The sequence below is a fragment of the Heterocephalus glaber genome, unplaced genomic scaffold (assembly GCF_053883595.1).
Source record: "Heterocephalus glaber isolate CG9 unplaced genomic scaffold, H.glaber_assembly_v1.0 deba00001444, whole genome shotgun sequence".
Classification (NCBI taxonomy): domain Eukaryota; kingdom Metazoa; phylum Chordata; class Mammalia; order Rodentia; family Bathyergidae; genus Heterocephalus; species Heterocephalus glaber.
The window spans coordinates 14,965,951-14,981,603 of NW_028258297.1; the positions used below are offsets into that span (position 1 = coordinate 14,965,951).

The 15,653-nt window shown below is 35.4% G+C and overlaps 1 protein-coding gene and 1 long non-coding RNA gene across 47 annotated transcripts in view; both read left to right on the forward strand.

Annotated features, from left to right (window-relative positions):
* Window positions 1–15,653, forward strand: part of Sox5 (SRY-box transcription factor 5) — a 973,116-nt gene that overhangs the window by 634,136 nt on the left and 323,327 nt on the right. The gene's annotated exons all lie outside the window — the stretch shown is intronic.
* The window catches only part of LOC147827482 (uncharacterized), a 34,521-nt gene continuing 18,868 nt past the window's right edge, over window positions 1–15,653 (forward strand). The window contains exon 1 of the long non-coding RNA XR_015452164.1: window positions 1–15,653. This exon is cut by the window's right edge and continues 15,075 nt beyond it. This is a non-coding gene — a long non-coding RNA (uncharacterized LOC147827482).

Sequence of the window (15,653 nt, forward strand, 5' to 3'; positions counted from 1 at the left end):
TTCTCATGGTCTATTGTGCCTACACTCACTTTTCTCACCAGTGTACTCCTGTAATAGTTTGGCTTCAGTCCCTTGCTTTATAATTATCATGTACTTAATAGCCATACACAAGATTCACTCCCGGCATGTTAGAATTCTTTAAAGTAAATTGGTTCCAATAGGGAGTATAAAAATGCTATTTTGTTTGTTTCTGTTTTTCAAGAATCAAGAATCCTGCTTTTGAGACACTTACAACTTAATTGTAGCCGAAAACACCCGTAAAATATAGTAATAATGTTAAAGTAACACATCTAAAATTAGAATGAAAGCTGAATGTCATAATCTTCCTAATAAAAAGTGTATCCAGATAGAGTTGCAGAGAATATAACTTCCCCATTTCCACCATGATAAGTCAGTGTTTTTCCATTTTTTGCTGTCCTCCTATTGGATTTCAGTAATCCTACAATATTTGGAATGTATTTCATAGTGACTATGGTTTTCTAATAAGACTAATTTACATTTCTAACTCAATCCCATACATGCTGTTCTTCTGATAGTTTAGTAATTCCGTGTTGCATCTTATTCTCCAATGTGTTGTTCCAAGTAATTCCTTTGCCCTCCACCCCGGAGTCTGGGTCACTATAGAAGATCAGGAATCTTGGGCTTCATGGTCAAGAGGAGAGAAGGCAGCACAGCATCTTTGTCTGAACCCTAACAGCACACCCAAACACAAGTAAGACGTTTGGGTCCTTCTTAGCAAATTAAATATGTAGAGTCATCATGAAGAGGCCGTGTACTTAACTGCTAGCAATGCCACCATCATTGCTTCCTCATGGCTGCTTGAATGGAAGTCACAGTGGTTGTGACCTCTCTTCATTTTTTCTAGTTCACCAATACTGGTGCTGTTAATTTGTTATACATTCTCATACTTTTAAAGATAGCACTAATTCTGTTAAAACTTTTTTTCTAGGAAACTATTATATATGAAAAATGTACTTAGTGGTGAAAATGTCCACCTGTTCATGTTATTGAATTAATCATAGAGAATTAAATCAATAAGAATCATTCATTCCAATAGCTGTGGATAGACATGATGCTTTGATCTTTCATGTTAGATTCACCACTTTAATTCTTATGGGTCAAGCTTTCTGAGTATTTTGCTGTGTGCCAAGACTCTTCCACCAAGAACTTTTAGCTAACACATATGGCACAGAAGTGGTAAGGCACTTCTTAAAACAATAACCCTTCATCTTCACAATAATTCAGTGAGGCATTATTATTAATCCTTTGTACATAATGAAGAAACCGAGGCACAGAAAAGCTAAATAACTTGCCCCGGGTCACAGCTAATAATAAGTGGGTGAAGTAGTTTACCCAGATTGCCTGGCTGTGGTGTTGATTATAACCCTTCCATACTGCAGAACCTTCACAGGGCCACACACATATTTTGTAGTCTGATCTGTCACTTGGCAAGTGAAATCTTACTATCCATAACTCCTTCTTCTTCTCTCTGCTGAATGAATGCCAGTTCTATACAGTGGTATAGCTTTTCATCTTTCAGAAAGGTGAGGCTAGATGAAAGGCAGAAAATGAGTAGTGCACAAGTCAAAAGTTTAGGAAGCCAGGTTCTTCCTTTGGTACTGAATCTTGCAGAGCCTTTTGCCTTCTCTCAGGGAGTGCACTGTTGAATTATTCTTGGGTTGGTTTTCCTGTGATAACACTTATATACATTTAATACAAATATGCTGGATTAAACACAAACAAATATGGCTAGAAGAATACCAAAAAGAGAAGGTGATGTTAGGTATGCTCAAAGACGGAGGGAGCAAAATGTATTGTTATACACCCATGGGGGGGGGGTGCTGTGATGCAGGCAGTTCGTGTAAGTGAAATCATTCAGATTTTAATGGAGAATTTAGTGTAACTACACTTGATCTTAACCAAAAGGCTGAGAAGTGATTAAATTTAGTGTAACTAAATAGAGCCCATGAACTGCCTGCTTTGTATCCAGTCTTTTGTTGGATACTATGTGACTAATGTTGAATACAACACAACCCCTCCCCTTGAGGAAATCCATATATAGCAGAAGTTCTTAATCTGGACCTCCTGAAAGTAAATGGAGAATTCTGTGTATATGTGCATATCTGAGTACTGTTAGAGTTTCCAAGGGATTCTCAAGTAGACCAGTAACCCAATGAGGTTGAAATTTGCTATTATATAGGTTAGTGTAGTTTCTATAAAAATGATTCATTTTAGTTTTAGTTATTTCAACACAAACTCTCTCTTACTGTATGTCTATATATTATTATATGTCTAAATGGCTTCTAAATTGATTTCTACTTCAAATGTTTCTCAATTTGATCTGCTTTTCATCTCTCAAGTAAACAGTTGGAAGCATTGTCTATGCGACCTCAAAATTTCAGTGTCTTTCAAATCTTTCTTCCAAATTTCACCAGACTTGTTTCCTTAAGAAACGACATGGAGGGCTGGGGATTTAGCTCAATGGCGCCGCGCCTGCTTCACAAGTGCAAGATCCTGAGGTCCTGAGTTCGATCCCCAGTACCACCAAAAAGAAAAAGAAAGAAACTACTTGGATTGTTTATCTCACTTGGAAACCCTGTGGCTTTTTGCCTGTATAGTTTTATCTGAAACTCCTTACCTTAGCGAAATCTCTATGCAGATTAATGTTACTCTATGGCTTTGTTTTTCTCTCTTTCCAAATCCTGCTATAGACCCAAAGCTCCAGTAATGTCAGGCTTTTCATTCATGCTTATGAACATTAACAGATGCCCTGTGAATGCCAGAGTTTATTCTTCCTACCCGGAAACTCTTCAACTTTTACCCTTCTGGTAAATTGTGATTACCCCACAAGACTAAATTCAAATATTGCTACTTCTTAGGTGCTTTCACTGCTTTCTCAAGATAGAATGGTTATGGCATTATTCTTCCACCCATGACACTTTCTTATATCTCTTCTCATGGTCTACATTATAACTTACGCATTTACATGTCTGCCTTTCTATGTACTATATTTCTTTTCAAAGGCATAGTTTGTGTGTATGTGTGTGTATGTGTGTATGTGTACGTTTCTGGGTTCTAGCATGTAATGTACAATTAATTTATGGCTGAGTTGATATGGGTGGATAAACAGATATATTTTGGGTATAGTGAAAGATCCTAACTCATGGTCACTATGTTTATTTTCTAGAAATTTTAGAACTAAAAGGTACAATCTACTACTGTATATTCAGACAGCAGAAAGTCATAGTGTATTCTGCTGTGAAACTGATTAGGATATATTTTACTCATTTATCAAAATTATTGAATATATTTATAGTACAACATAAATAGTTTTCTTTCTTTTTGTATACTAGACCATTGTCCTATTCACAATAGGTTCTTTTATTTCAGTAAGGAAATACATGCTCTTTTTTCCTACTCATATCTTTGAAAACAGAGAATGTTTCATTGTCTTTGTATTAGAGTTCAATTTGAGAAAAAAAAGACATATTTCATTGTCTATTTATGTGTGACAGTCACACTCCATTCTTAAACGAAGAAGAAAGATTCGGGGAGGTGTGTGCTTTGTGTTGCCCAAATAGTTGAGTTGTGAAGTAAAACCATTGAGTGATTCTTATAATGCTGGTTTAAAGTTATAAAGAGATGCTGTCAGTAGAACACTTAAGTTGGAAAATACTTTGTGAGATAAAATTCCATACAGTTAATGACTGTGGTCATATAGAAATTTTGAGGAATCGGGATACCTTGTTCAGATTCAGGATGTGGAAGTGAGAAGGTTTGAAATTGGCCAGATAAGGGTGTAATTTCTCCTTGCTGAAATTGTGTTTATTTTGGAGAAAGAAACTAAATGCCCAACAAACAGCAGCTCCCAAACAGCTGTAACCAGCATCAGTGCTCAAAGTTCACTTATATTTGGAAAGTTTTACTTGGTGTTCAGAGTATGCTACAGGTGAGCTATCTCAAGCACATTACGTATTTATGTTCATGGAATACTATTAGTTGTCTAATCCACGTGACATTCAGGCACAGATTATTGTAAGTCTTTGGAAAACGCCAATTCTGTTGGTTCCTTCGGTGAAGCTCTCATAATAGCAAAATTTGATTCCTACATAATCTTCAAAAGATTAAAAGCATTTTGAAAGTCTGATTCTGATATAAGTGGAAAAGCCATACTGAACTTTATCCCTATTAATGGTCAAATCTTCCCTCGTCCTTTTGTTTTTCTTTTTTAAAATGTGGATTTTGAGATGGTTGTTTAAGACAGAGCTTCAAAGACAAGCAAGAATCACCGTCATTTGTGACTCATTTTTAATAATAGCTCTGATGCAGTTGGATCTATTGGATAATGCAAGGAACTATCCGGAATATGTCCACATGTCAATTAATAGGAGTATGAACACCAGAAGGAACTGGTGTGAAAAGAGAAATGAGGTAGCATTGTCCAGAGCAGCTTGGGAGCTCTGTGGTGGCCGTTTGGATGCTCATTTTCTGTCTGGTTGCATGCTACTTCTGATGGTTAGATTGTTGTTCCAGTGTCAAATGTGATGTGAAATGAAAGTCTTGACCACCTGTGGTTACTGAATAATCAGTTGTCTATTTTTTAAAGCATATTCTATCCCAGCCAAACTCTTCTGATTCCTTAAGCCACTGTTGTATTGAGTAAACAACATAATATTTTCATTAAATCTTTGAAGTAGCTTGCTCAAGAAATAGCTGCATTTTATTATAAAATATATACATGTACATATTTATATATTTTGCAGTGCTTAGGATCTAACCTAGGGTCTTATGCATGCTAGGCAAGAGCTGTACTAGTGAGCTACCCCTCCATCCCCAGATCCCCCCACCCATTTTATGTGAAGTCTCTCTGTGTTACCCAGGCTGATCTCAAACTCTCGGGGCTCAAATAATCTTCCAGTCCAGACCCATGCCCAGCTGTGCATTTATTTTTTCATATTTAAAAATCCTTTGGATTTGAAAGTTTGATGTTATATCATTAATTATTTATGTTGATGACATTTTCCTGGAATTTTTAAAAACTCTGGATGTACATTGTCTTAGTTTAATAATATGATGCATGCATGCTAACGTTAACATGTTTAAATATTGTAGGAACCCGAGGTATTATAAAGCATATTCCAATGTGAGTTACTTTCTCTCTTAAGTCCATCAAAAGAAGAAAAAGATTTGTTTTTAAATTAACCTTTTCTAAAGTTTAGACATACAGTGGAGACCTCTCAGTATAACATTATACCAAGGTTCCAATGAGTGCAGTCCAATCTTAAGCATTGAAAAAATCCTTCAATGGACATGACAAGAGGATGCTTTTTCTTGCTTAGGCTCACTGTCAGCTCCCAGGATTCTTTATTTATACAATATATTTTAATTGCTGTATTATACTTGTGTCTTGAGATACTTGTTATATAAATTATGTTTACAACCTAAGTCAGTTAGTTTTGGGTGTTTATCTAGGATAGTGATATATATGAAATATTATTCAGAAAATTTAAGGAGGAAAAGAGAAACTGCATGTGTGAATTAAAAATAAGTCTCAGAATAGGACCTTAATTATGGTATGGTAAAGATTGCTATTTTTATATGGTGCTATTTTATATGCTTTTCAATTTCTGGTTACCTTTGTATATCAAACTTAGCATATGTTATTGTGATGCTATAATGCATACCGATGTTAAGCCAGTGTCGTTATTGTGCCAGTTCTAATAATGAGAATTGCATTGTTTAGGGAGAGCCGTCTCCTACACTCTAGACAAAAGTGTAATTACTTTTGAACGATGTGGAATGTGCTCAGTTTAATAGCATGGAGAATAGATTCAGAGAAATTCAGATAAAGTAAGCTTGGAAGCCATATGTGCAGGGTGGCAGTATAAAATTATGATAGTAGGCAGGATAATTCTATACACACATACCCAATTTCACACAGTTTATCTATATACTCTAGTTTCTGTGAGAGATCGGCTTGCTTATCTGAACAAGGCCAATTCAATTGAAACAAGGTGAAAATGGTGACAAGTCTATATTTGTTTTTTTATGGTAAATTGATGTTTATCATACAATGAAATTACATTGTTACAAACATTATTCTGTACATGTTGTCACAGAATACCACATGAAGCTGTTTATCTAGATATAACCCCAAGCTTGCATTTAAATGTAAGTAGTTCTATCTTTATACTCACATTGTTTTGTGAAATTACCCCCAGGGCTAGCGGGAATAGGTACTTGTGAAACAGCATCAGTAGGAGTCTGTCAAAACCATTGTATAGGTTTTGCAATAGATCATGTTGTCCTATTGCCATATTGTTCCATTCAGCTCAGTGGTAGGAGAGGGTGTCTGATGTTAAGTCCAGAAAATCTTTGCTAACAGGATGTCCAAAGTGTTTGAAATACTACTGTTGAGTATAAAGTTAACCAGGACTTGAGCAATCACTGAGTATATGCTCACATGAATAAAGTGCTACATGGAGTTGTGAGATTGTTCAGAACACCTAATAAGGACCTTCTCTTAGCTTTCCCATCCAGTGTCAGGCAGTTACAGAGGAATAAGAAGAATTTTTTTTTTCAGACAAGGTCTCGCTGGTTTTGAACTCACTATGTAGCCCAGGCTGGCCTCTGGCTCCTGGTGATCCTGTCTTAGACTCAAGTGTGCTAATGTTTCAATAATGTATATATTTGCTCTAAAAGATTTGTTCTAATGGAATTTAGTGTCTTTTATTTAATAAGTGTTGCAGAAAGATGCAACTCAAATATATATATATATGTTGACTATCAGCAAAAAAGGAACAAATACTAGCATCTTTCCTCATGTAGCTCTTTGTATATTATAGAAAATAAACACAAAAACATCACTGTAATATAAAATGTTATAACCCTGATACATGAGATTCTCCGTTGAAAGGTATCTCTTGTGCAGATCAAAAGTATGTTAATTTGAAATGTTTCCAGCAGAAACTAAATGCTAGGTACCTAGATATTTAAAATGTTATATACACATTGGGTCAAGTATCATTAACACAAGGTCTTTATACTGAAATATGGTTTTGCATTTTCCTTAAGTATTTTTTGCAGTAAAAGTAACTCAGAAAGAGCAGAGCAAGTTAAGAAATATCAAACAAAAACTGTACTGTAAAGCTTTAACATAAAATGTAGAGAATTTAGTAAATACACATAACTCACATTAATAGAAATAAAAACAACTCCAGTAGCTACTAAAGTTCTAAATGGTTCCTTTCTTTTATCTTTATCTGGGTGACCACCTTAAATGCAGTGGAAAGAATGATGAAATATCTGGCTGGGATACTGGAGATAGCAAAGACACTATAAAGCAATACTGGAAACTGACAGTAATGCTGTTCCTGACTTTATGAAGTAGATAGATGGTCATCTGTATATCTCATTTTTTAATTCACAGAACAGAAAGATCATTTACATTTGGAAGTCAATAATCATGAAATATCTGTTTATAAGAAGACTTTATTCGTGTATCTTAAATGTTTTGTTTTCAGTTCTTCCCTCTTGCTTCTCTTCTTTCTTTCTCTTTCATTTTGCTTCTTATCAGAAAGCATTCTTAATGGATCATCTTGTGGATCTCAATAGTGCCATTTTCAGGAAGGGAGATGGGGTTAGATAATCAGCACCATTGTCCTCAGATATATACTTCCTTCCTCTTTACATATATTGGGTCTTGGGGGTTTGCCAAACTTTCCTTGGGTCAACATAGATTTGTCTGACTGCATATGATTAATAAAGATCCATTGGTTTTATGGTAAACTTTTCACTGATTTTTGGAAAATAGGGACAGAGTAGTGAGTTCTTCACAAAACTATTAGTGCATTTCTTTAATTTATTCTGAAATTGTATTACTTTATCTTTCATGGTCCATTATTGATAATAAAAAGTAATTTATTTTTAATATTCTTCTTGGCAAAATAAGACTCAGAATGCTATACTGTATTCTACAGTACTTTTTGAAATTGTACCTAGTGGATCTAAATGTCTAGGAACTATATCTATATTCTTCCTGTGGCTATTACTAACTTCCATTTTATATCCATAGCATTTTATCACTATTTTCATTCACATCCCGATTACCTCAATTATTTTGTAATTTTCAATTTTCTTTCTTAAATTTGAGATTTTTTAGAGATAGGTAAACGTAAAAAAGTTAGGCAAAGTATAAGAAATAAGAAAGGAGATTATGTAGCAAAGTCTCTTTGATGTTGTGTTACTGTATTAGTATTGGTAATAAAAAGCATGTATTTGTTAATATTTCTTTTTTTCCATTTGCAAAGGAGACTTACCTAAAAGTCCAAAAGAAATAGAACTATTGTAGTGTTTATGTCTGCTTTTTGGGAATTGGAATCAAATGTTTAAGATTCAGAGTTGTCCATGGGCTCACAAAATATTTCAAATAATACTTATACTTTATCTCCTATTTGCCATATCAGTTAGAAACAGTGGTCTTTTGCACCTAAAAAGGAGAAAAATGATCTTTGTAAAGCAGTATTTTTGAAAAGCACAATGATTAACACTTCATTTAGATGTCAAGAAAGTGAATCATAATATGGTATGATTTTCAGTATAGTTTCTTTTTCCACATCTTTTGTCAGTTAAACATACATAACTTTCTCTTTTAAAAGTATAAACAGAGAAAAATAAATGGATTTTGAGGTGGTAAGTTAAAAAAATAAGAAAGGTTTCTGTAGGATAGAAAAATCTAATAGGAAGATGAGAGTGACTTTCAAGAAAAGTGAATTTTTAAGCAGTGACAACCTGAAGTCAGAAACTTTAGAATAAACAACATTGGTGGCCACATTATGTGAGCTTAAAATCATTAAGTTTAATCATTATGTGAGTTTGAAATCATTATTTCAGTACTTCTTCAAAGATCTGAGATGCTCATGATTTGAACTGGCACAAAGCAAGCATTTAAACTGAATTCCTGATAAGATTTCAACATGCTTCCAGTTTTGATCATATTAAGCTACTCTCCCTTTGTTTTTGCTTTAGAAAGTAAATTCTATTTTTTTTAGGGCAGAGGAAAATTCTTTGGTAAAATAAGAAACAAATATAAGCCTAACTTAAGCTGACAATTATAATTCGTCCATTTGGTTACATATCTCCTTCATACAAAGGCAAAATGCTTTAAAATTGCTTCCATTGACCATATTTAGGAATGACCCATGTGAGCAGATGAGGTGTGAATATAAGGAGAGCAGTCTTGGCCAACTTTGTGACACTGACATCACACGATAAAGTAAATGAACACAAGTGACTGGATTTTGCGTCTCATTTAGTCAAGGCTGCTTCTGTGGCAGCAAGGCAAACAGTGTTATCATTATATAGAGAAGCAGTATTTACTTCTGTGTCTCTTCTTAGCTCTTAAAATCCAGCCTGTCTCAAGATAAAACAGTTAATCTATTTTTCGATATCACTAACCTAGAAAATAATATTCTAAGGGTTAATGAGAAATTTAAACTGGAGGTAAGATGTAAAAAGGCAGGGGTATAAATAAGTCCAAAGATACCATTTAGTAGCATTATGTTTATATACAGATATAAAGTATGTTCCCCCTTAAAATTGAAGACCTGTTATTAATGAGTAACAGAAAAATAAGTTATAATAATTTGTAGTATTACACTTTAAAATGTTCTAGGCTTAGTAACCACCTCTACATCCACTTCAGGACCCTTCCAACTGTGTAAACATACATCCTGGAGGAAGGGGAATTTCTGGCTCTTACCAGAATCCACATCCAGGCTTTGTGGCAGTGGCTGGCATACTTTGTATCACTAGGGACATAGGAGCCAGAGAACATGCTTTATTGTGTATCAGAGATTCCAATTTCCCCAGGGTCATCAGTAGAAATAAGAAGCAACTATGAAAGCCTTATGTGAATATATCTTATAACCTATCTTTAGTCTGATAGGTGAAACTCAAATATGGGAGATTTCAAAGAGCCAGTGTTCTTTATAATGAGGTATATAATAATGAATAATGATCAAAACAGGAATATTGCAGTGTTTTCTGTGTATTAGCCACCCACATTTATTATCTCAGCCATTCTTCCATCAACTCATTGAGTTCAGCAACTGTGATTATCCTCAGTTTACAGATGGAAAACAATTTGGTTAAAGTAACCTGCCTGATAAGTAAGTGATAGAATTTAGGTTCATGACCTCAGAGCCCAAGTACTTAATAACTGTGCTCATTGCCTCTCTACACATATACATGCTAAAATCCTTTTGAACAGCATCAGCAGTTTAAAATCCCTTCAGAATACTTTTGGAGTAGGCAAGTAAAACTTTATCCTAACTCTGAGATTATCTGATTTTTGTCTTTTTAGCTGGTTTTAGCTGGTTTTAAATGGGCCAAGAGTTGACTATTTCAGAATATGTGTAAGTTCCACACTGCTTTTGGACAATACATGTGATTCCAAAGATACTCGCTAAACCTTTTATGTAACAGTTTACATGTAACATTTCATTAAATTTTGTTTGGTCTTTATGACAGTTGGCATAGCATAATGGCTAAGCACATGGAACCTAGTGACAAAATTACTGGGTAAATTCCAAATTCTCCTGTTTGATATCTGTATGGCATTGAGCAAGTTATGGAAAATTTGTTGATCTTACTTTTGCTATCACAGAAATGGGGACAATAACAGTAGCATCTAAGTTGGAGTATGCTTATAATGTTTAAAGAAGCCAGTGTACATAAAACACTCTGATGTTTGTCATACAGGGAGTTACTCAGTAAATGTTAGTTGTTAGTTCAACACATGCTTAAAAATGTTTAAGTTCTGTCATCTAAGAGAAAAACAATACATTGTATTAAACTTCAGATGCATTTATTTCTTTTACATTTAAGCATCCTATAAGAAATCCTTAAGCCAAGGAAAAATACTTTGAAATGAGAAATTAAATAGAAATCTCAAACACTACACATTAAAAAGGTTGGGTTTTTTGTACTTTTAACTCTTGAAAAGGGAAGCCATTTATGCAGTCTGATGTACTATCAGATGTTTATGACAGATTCGTTTATCAGAAATTTTTTCATTAGCAGCTGAATTTTTACTTAGTGTTTTGAGGGCTGTCAGCAACCACTCCCACCTCTACTTCTACCACCATAACAGCAAAACTCATCTGAAGCCAATTCAAATGGAAGTTTGATAAGCTTAGGAGATGTATACTGTCAAGGTAAAAAGTCTAAGCTCTCCCTTATATTGCTTTCAGTTCCCATCATAATTCCATATAATTAAAGGTTCTTGATCTTGACTGAGTTCTTTGATTTCACTGTGCCTTGTTTTCTTCCATTAGAATGGAGATGCTAAGTAAACTTCTCCATGTAAGAATTGTTGTAAGGATTAAATAATAGAATTCATATACATGGCTTTGAGCTTATTATCTAGCCAGCAGTAAATAGATGCCATAGTTCTAGTTTTTACTGTGTTGACTAATTGCTGTTGTTTACCAGAACAAAAAACTTTTCATTCAGGCTCCCAATAGTCATATTTTGCTTTTAGTAACCCAGAAGTACATCACTCACATTTACCTCCCACATTAAGTTCTGTCAGTATCTTCTTATGTTATTCACATTGAACATGGGATACAAATTCACTTGAAGGAGAAAATTCTGTGGTCTCTTTGGGGTAATGTGTCTGTCTTATTCGTTACTGTTTCCCTAGAGGCTGGTACAGTGGCTGACACACAGCAAGTATTTCAAAATACAGTCATGACCCCGTAACATTTCAGTCAACGATAGGCTGCATACATGACAGTGGTCCCATAAGACTATCATGTGGCCTAGTGTGTAGTAGATTATACTCTCTTGTTTAGGTTTCTCAGAGTGTATCACCATCCTTAAGTAGTAACACATGACTATCATTGAGTATATGAATGTTTCAGTGTATTGAATATATGACTATGTTCACAAAGACACTCTTGAGTATAATTTTATCTAAATCTTGAAGGAATGATACTTAATTCCTAAGTAGTTGATAGAACTGTTAAATGGGACAATGACCTTGTGCAGTGCTTGCCCGCTGGTGAGTATATTGGCAGTGGGAACTCTCATTCAGTCGCCACCGCGCTAAGCCTCACAGCCCAGTCCCCTTCCACCTCACTGACAGAAGAGCACAGCATTCTTTTGTAGCGTCTTGTAGTGCAGGTGTAACAGTTTACCAGGGGAAAATAACAATATCACCACAGCAGCAGAAACAAGTTAGATTTCCTGAATGAACTTTCGAATACTTACACACTCCTTCATACTCCTTTTAGGATGATTCTAGTGGACCGTGTTAGTACTTTTAGCATGACCCCTTTTTGTGTTTTTGTTTTTGTTTTTCTCTTTCATTCCATTTTAAAATTCCTATTCTCTTAGGAATTTTAGAGGTTCCCTATGGGGTTCAGGCCTTCGTTTATTGGTATTGTGTTTATTGCTTTAGAGTCCTTTGAACTCTCTTCTCTAATTTACCCACAAGAACAGCTTGAGATGATGTAAAAAGGATATGATATGAGGAAAAGGCATAATACAAGTGGATTTTTATACTATAACAGCTCGCCTGTCAGAAATCTGACATATTGCATCTAAAACTGACATACCCAACCAAAATATCTATATCTCCAACTGCTAATTCTTGATGATTAAACATATATTTGTGCCTTTGTTTTATTGAATAAAACTGACTTGTCATTTGTCTACTGTGCTTCATGTGACCTTTTTATTTACTGTCATATACACTCTTTACTGCTCTCTTATGTCCTCTTGAGTGACTCTATAATTATTTTTGTTTTACACAGATAGAAACATGTTCTTCCCCCTTTTTTACATATGGTGTTTTTGCTTCATGCAGAAAGAACTACACAGATGACATTCCTTTAAAATCCAAATTTTACTCAGTTTTACATTCTTATGTTTATAACCCTGAATCTATCTAAAATATCCTTACCTAAAACACTTTATTGTTTTATTACTAGACTTATACTAGCAAAGATACATCAGCTTTTGTAGGGATAATCTTTAAGCAGAACTTCCTAAGATGAGCTTTGAAAACTATCATTCCTAGGAAAGTAAATCTCGAATCGTGAAACATCAGTTTAATCGCTGCTCTTGACAACTTAACACGACAGATTGAAATATAAAAGCCGATGCAAGTGGGATCAATGGATTATCTAAGTCCCCGAACATCTTCTCTTAAATTGGGGGACTTGGCAGAGTGGTTGTGAGAGGAATGTGTATTGTGTGTCCCTTGTCATGTGCAGAGTATTAAGTTTTCAGAGATTAGTGCTGAGTGGATATGTTCTACCTGGACACAAGGCAAAGAGAAAGAAACTGCAAGGGAATGAAAGAGAAAAGCGGGGCTAAAGGAAGAGAAGGCTAGAGAGATTTACATGTGAGAACTCAGGGGGCTTTGTCATGCCAATTGTATAAAGTGATATACAGTGCAAATCGACTTGAGCATGTCCCTGGGTAGCAGGCGGTCTACAGCCTCCAGGAGCTGGGATTACTGCTTTATCTTGTCATACTAAATTAACATGGCAGCACACTGTTAAACAGTGGTGACCTCTTCATCTGGGGAAATTGCTGCCTAGAAGAGAGACTGTATTTAAGGTTTACTTTCTTTGTTTTTGTCTCTGCTTCTGCTTCTGTATCTGCTTCTCTGTTATTGTATATCTCTCTCTCCACCTCCCTCTCCCTTTTTCCCTCCTCTCCTTTTCCCTCCCTCCTCCTCCCCTCCCTTCCTTCCTTGTTCCCTCTCTCCTCCCCTAGGGTTAAAATGTGGCTGTTTTAAAATTATTATAGAAAATATTTTTATGTTAAGGTAACAAGAGATACATGGCTGCTTTGGGTAGAATAAAATTTTTTTATTTACTCTATAGCCTAAAAATAATAGATCACCTTTATATATTAGAATTTAAGAATACCCCTGCTGTTATTTATTTTAATCTGCTATTATCATTCTACAAATACCTCATTAATTTTTGCAAGAGTACCCTGCTGTACCCTCCATGAGGTTTGACTGGTGGTGAAGAGATAGAGGCAAGGGAAAGTAAGGCTCAGACACTTGCTTTGGTATGATTGGTCAGGAAGAGAGAGAGAGTGTGCCCAAGAGAAACAGCAGGATAACCATGTTACCCTAGCTTCCCAGAACTTACCACATACTGTTTCAGTCCTCTGATTCTTTTATATTTTTATTAGGAGAGAGACAGACACAAAGAAGAAGATGAGGTCCTAAGATTAATTTGTCTAAATAAAGGAGAGGTGACAAGAAACTAGAAGGTAGACTTTTAGAGATGGAGAAGGGGATCTGCAGGAGAGGATACAAGGGAAAGAGAAATAATGGGGATGAAAATAACCAAAGTGTGTTAAATGCGTATACCACTATGGGAAAATGAATCTCATCGTTCTGTGTCAATAATTTGCCCCAATAAAGAAAAGAATGTGTTGCGCCGCTCTGCAAACCTTCAGCTGTTCCTTTTATGTGCTTTTTGAAATTTACATATAGGAAATATGTTGACACTTTTTTACACCTTTCTTAAAATGTTGATATGTTGATAAATAACCAAAATCAAATGTGTAATTTTGTGGTCAGTAAGTGTTACTAGAATTTGAGTCAAAGAAGAGGCCAAGCTGGAATGCACAATACCATGAAGTGGGTGTCCATTCCTTACCTCCCCATCTCAGACTCTGCATCCCTTAAACATAGCTCTGTGAACCACTTCTTCACTACCCCCTGAGAGCATTCATTCTTTAACCTAAGTACTAAATCGCTTTCAGGGTGTAAGATGAGCTTTGTGGAATTCGTGGACCTCCTAGAACTGAGTGATATATATGCTCACAAGTTTTTTTAGAAACAGTGTCCGCAACTTTCATTATATTTCCTAAGGGGCCTGAGCAACCAAAATAGATTACTACTGCTCTAGAGCTTAATTCTGCCTTAGGGTATTACTGGGGTACATCCTCACACTGGGGCTATATATCTAGCAAGTGAGATACTGACTTATAGACACAGCCGTGAGCCTGCTTGCTTTGTAATAAGAAGTATATTCACCTAGCTTCCTTAAAGACCTTCCACATGGTGGAATTTCTTCTATAGTCTACCTATTGCTTTTGACCACTAAAACAGTTCATCTAGCATTCTCTATGTTTTGAGTCATAGACTCCCTGTAATTCTAGAATAAGGATGAAGTTCAGCTCTCCAGATGTCCTAGATTCAGGATCCAGACCCTAGAAACACAAAAAGACCTGGTAGCTTGTGAGGAGTGTGGAATAAGGACAATACATTTTTTTTGTATCTTAAGTTGATTCATCTTTCCTACCATCCCTCTCTGCCTTTTCCCTAGCTTAGCATGTTGCCAGAACTGTAAAAAAGAGAAGACACATTAATTTAGGAGTGACTTACCTGATTAAATCCACCCTAAGACACCCTGGTGCTGTACTATTTGACTAATGCAAGATTTTTCATGTCAAGGCAGTTTGCTTATCTCCAGTATCGTGAACATTTGTGTTTTCAAAGAAAAGAAAAACTGATCAAAATTCCCAAGTTTGCTTTGTATGTCACCATTATTTAGGAGCTAATATTAAAGAGTGACTATTGAAGTCAAGTCTTTTCCTTCTTCACCCCCATAATTTCA